General features: G+C 47.3%; 1 pseudogene; it reads left to right on the top strand.

Moving 5' to 3' along the window:
• Nucleotides 1–3,179: 3,179 nt before the first annotated feature.
• LOC111539423 lies at nucleotides 3,180–4,594 on the top strand (annotated as a pseudogene).
• Nucleotides 4,595–4,878: the final 284 nt, after the last annotated feature.

Below are 4,878 nucleotides of genomic sequence, written 5' to 3'. Positions count from 1 at the left end.
ATTCTAGTAGGCTGGGTGTGGTGGTGCTTTGGGAGGCCTGGGTGGAAGGATAGCTTGAGGCTAGGAGTTTGACAGTTTGTGAGATATATTCAAAAGATAGAACAACAGGATTGTTCAGCTGTTGTTCTTCAACTGTTGTTTAACAGCTGATTGATTGGATACGGAGTGAGAGAAAAAACACGAAAGACTCCATTGCTTTGGTCTGAGTAATTTGGTGGCAGTAGTGCCACTAACAAGGAAACTGGGAGAGGAGCAGAGTTTTTCTACGGAGAATCAAGCAGTTAATTTTATCCACGTGAAGCTTACAGTGCCTGTTAGATCTCCAAACGGATGTGTAGATAAAATGGTTGATACGAGTATGGCAAGATGTCAGAACTGAAGATATTACCCTTCTGTGAGTCACTGGCATTTGGATGCTATGTAAAGCCACAAGACTGAGTGAGCTCATCAAGGGAGAGCATGTCGATATGAGCAGCAAGGACTAACCCTTGAACATTTTTGCCTTTGAAAAATACAATATTTTATAGACTAGAAGTACATTATTTACCAGGTAAATCAGCCAGTTTTAAAAACCCACTTTGTCTTCCTTTCTCAGCAAGTAGCAGGAGGCCGTCTTAGAAGGAAGCCATCCTGGTGAGAAGCTCTAATCACACAGCAGCCCCTAGGACTTGCCAGTATGTCATCAGATACACAACGAAAGGCTCTGGTTCCCCTATGCCTCTGTCTCTCATGATCATAAGTCTTCCCTGACTCCCCCAGGCCACAGTGATCCCTTCTTCTCCTAACTCTTCTTCCTCGTTACTTTCTGGACCTTTACAGACATTCCTCCTGGTGGTGTAGCTTCTTATGCAGAACAGATGCTCTAATATGTGTTTGTTTACCTCTATTTATACAAAGTTTGTATTTGTCTTCTTGTTATCTCTAACTAGGCAATGATTGCCTTTTACCCCCACTTTCAACAACATTATAATTTCCTCAAGGGCAGGATATTCTTGTGTATCTTTCTATCCCTTACCATGTTCTGTATTTCCCCATTTGGAATGTAAATACCACAAGAGCTAGGATTTGTCTGTTATGTTCATCACTGTACTCTTTGAGTCTGAAACAGTATTCTTGAATAAACACAGATAGAATGGAGGAATATAAAAGCTGCTGATAGTTGTCTAGATAGATGATTAAGTGCCCTGCCTAAAAGCAACACTTTCACCCTTTTCCTTGGTAGACATAACCTCCACTTTTGGTCCCTTTTTTAACACCACCCTATGCAGAAGTGTTTCACTTCATATCACCTTTATGGACTCTTTCCACAGTTTCTGCTGATACTCAAGTACATAAGAATAGGACATATATTTATGGTCTATATAATGCTTATATGTAGTTGGGATCTGTGGTAGATTGTCTGCAAAGATGACCATCAACAATTTCTTTCATCTTTGTATGTGTACATTGCTCTTCCCAACAAGAGATGGAGTCTTGTTTCCTCTCTCCTTGAATATAGATGGCCATGTGAATAACTTTGGCTAATAGAATTCAGTAGAAGGGATGTTATCTAACTTTGGGGCTTGGGCCTTAAGAGGCCTTTCAACTTCCAGTTTTGCTGTCTTGAGATTTGGACACCATGTTTAAGAATCTTGGCCTTCTGGATGATGTAAGACCACATGGAGAGAGAGAAAAGCGTACCTAGCACCCAACTATTCCAGCCACTGCAAGTGAGGTACAAAACAGGTGAATAAAGCCATCTTGTATTCTCTAGGTCTAGCCAAACTCTCCCAGCTTCCTCAGAAGTCATAAAGCAGCCACCCCATGAAGCATAGACAAGCCATTCTTGATGAGTCCCACCCTAGTTGCACAATCATGACAAATAATAAATGGTAGTTGTTGTTTTAAGCCATACTTTTGGGGATGATTTGTTATAAAGCAGTAGATAACTGAAATAGGATCTGTTTCAGGATTTCTTTTATGATAAAATTTCCAGAAATACATTGCATTTAAAAGAAGCACTTCTGCAATTTGTAGCAAAATTATGATGCAATTATCTTTTGTCCTAGCAGTCTTCCTTCTAGGATTCTATCCCAAAGATACTCTGGCAAAAATACAAAGAGATATACTGGCTATTCTTTGCAACACTACCTAAAATAGCAACAAACTTTAAACAATTCAAATGTCTATCAGCAGGGCACTCGTTGAACATGTTAGTTGAATATGTTATGTAATGTCTACATGACGAAGTAATATGCAGCTATAAAAAAGGAATGAGGAGCACCTCTGTAAACTGCCATAGAGTAATCACCAAGGTATAAAGTTGAAAGAAAAAAAGCATGGCACAGAAAATTATGTATGGTATAATATGCCATTGTTTAACTTTCTTTTTTTTTTTTTGAGACTGAGTCTCGCTCTGTCACTAGGCTGGAGTGCAGTGTTGCGATCTCTGCTTACTGCAATCTCCACCTTCTGGGTTCAAGCGATTCCCCTGTCTCAGCCTCCCAAGTAGCTGGGACTACAGGCACACACCACCACTCCTGGCTAATTTTTTGTATTTTTAGTAGAAACAGGGTTTCACCATGTCAGCCAGGATGGTCTTGATCTCCTGATCTCGTGATCCACCCACCTCGGCCTCCCAAAGTGCTGTGATTACAGACGTGAGCTACTGTGCCCAGCCGTTTAACTTATTTTTTAAAGAAAAGATAAAATATAAAAACTTTAGGCCAGGCGTGGTGGCTCACACCTGTAATCCCAGCACTTTGGGAGGCTGAGGCGGGTGGATCATCTGAGGTCAGGAGTTTGAGACCAGCCTAGCCAACATGGTGAAACCCCATCTCCACTAAAAATACAAAAATTAGCCAGGCATGGTGGCATTGGGAGGCTGAGGTAGGAGAATCACTTGAACCCGGGAGGTGGAAGTTGCAATGAGCCAAGATTGTGCCATTGCACTCCAGACTGGGCAACAGTGAGAGACTGTCTCACCAAAAAAAAAAAAAAAAAAAAAAAAAACCTTTAAAGGAAGTTATTACCTTAAGAAGAGAGAGGGGATTGGGTAAATGATAACACAGAAATATAATCGTAAAACTCTAGACTGCCCACGTCCCCGGCCCGCCCAGCCTGCAGCAGCAGCAACAGCAGCAGCAGCCGCACAGGTGTTTATATTGGGTCTCGGGGTCTTGCAGCAGCATCCGGACTACCTGATCAGCGGCAGCACCAGCTGTGTGCCCAAGGATGGGCTCACTGTGCAGCAGCTCTTCACCAGCACCGACGGCCTCACCTACAAGGACTTCCTGATTTTCCCAGGATTCATAGACTTTATAGCTGATGAGGTGGACCTGACCTCAGCCCTGACCCAAACGTCACGCTGAAGACGCAGCTGATCTCCTCCCCCATGGACAGTGTGACAGAGGCTGACATGGCCATCGCGATGGCTCTGATGGGAGGTATTGGTTTCATTCACCACAAGTGCACCCCAGAGTTTCAGGCCAAGGAGGTGCAGAAGATCAAGAAGTTTGAACAGGCAGGCCATGGTGCTGAGCCACTCGCACACTGTGGGTGATGTGCTGGAAGCCAAGATGTCGCATGGCTTCTCTGGCATCACCACTGAGACGGGCACCATGGGCAGCAAGCTGGTGGACATCGTCACTTCCCGAGACACTGACTTTCTTGCTGAGAAGGACCACACCACCCTTCTCAGTGAGGTGATGACACCAAGGATTGAGCTGGTGGTGGCTCCAGCAGGCGTGACATTGAAAGAGGCAAAAGAGATACTGAAGTGTAGCAAGAAAGGGAAGTTGCCTATTGTCAACGATTGAGATGAGCTGGTGGCCATCATCGCCTACACCGACCTCAAGAAGAACCGAGACTACTTTCTGGCCTCCAAACATTCCCCCAAGCAGCTGCTGTTCAGGGCAGCTGTGGGCACCCGTGGTGATGACAAACACCACCTGGACCTGCTCACCCAGGTATGCCCACCTCCAGGTGATTGGGGGGAACGTGATGACAGCAGCCCAGGCCGAGAACCTGACGCTGGTGTGGACGGGCTGCATGTGGGCATGGGCTGCGGCTCCATCTACATCACCCAGGAAGTGATGGCCTGTGGTCGGCCAGGGCACTGCTGTGTACAGGGTGGCCGAGTATGCCCAGCACTTTGGTGTGCCCATCATAGCCAATGATGGCACCCAGACCATGGGGCCTGCGATCAAGGCCCTGGCCCTTGCTGCCTCTATAGTGATGATGGGCTCCCTGCTGGCCACCACCACAGAGGCCCCTGGCGTGTGCTGCTTCTCAGTTGGGGTGCGGCTCAAGAAGTACTGTGGCATGGGTTCACTGGATGCCATGGGGAAGAGCAGCAGCAGCCAGAAGCGATACTTCAGTGAAGGGGATAAGGTGAAGATCGCGCAGGGTGTCTCAGACTCCATCCAGGACAAAGGGTCCATTCAGCAGTATAGTGGACATCCAGCATGGCTGCCAGGATAGCGGAGCCCACAGCCTGTCTGCCCTTCGGTCCATGATGTACTCAGGAGAGCTCAAGTTTGAGAACTGGACCACATGGGCGCAGATCGAGGGTGGCATCCACGGCCTGCAGTCTTAGGAGAAGCGGCTGTACTGAGGACAGTGGTGGAGGCCGAGGTGGTGGAGGGGGCGCAACCCAGTGTCCACCTTCAGGCACAACCTCCCTCCATAACTGAGTGGTCCACAGGTTTGCCTACAGGTTCCCCGGCTGCTTTCTAGGGATAGAGGAGGGGAAGTCCTGAGGGGTCTGCGGCCCCTTGCTCAGTATCCCCTACAGAGTCAGGACTTTTCCCTGGGCCAGGCTGTCCTGGGAGCCCCCTGAGCCCAGTCAGCCAGGGTCTCAGGCCCTGTGCCTACCTCAGGTCTTTCAGCCTGCTCCAG

The sequence above is a fragment of the Piliocolobus tephrosceles genome, chromosome 2 (assembly GCF_002776525.5).
Source record: "Piliocolobus tephrosceles isolate RC106 chromosome 2, ASM277652v3, whole genome shotgun sequence".
NCBI classification, from domain to species: Eukaryota; Metazoa; Chordata; class Mammalia; order Primates; family Cercopithecidae; genus Piliocolobus; species Piliocolobus tephrosceles.
Note: the sequence above shows the minus strand (reverse complement) of the source record. Positions and strands in the feature narration are given on the sequence as shown.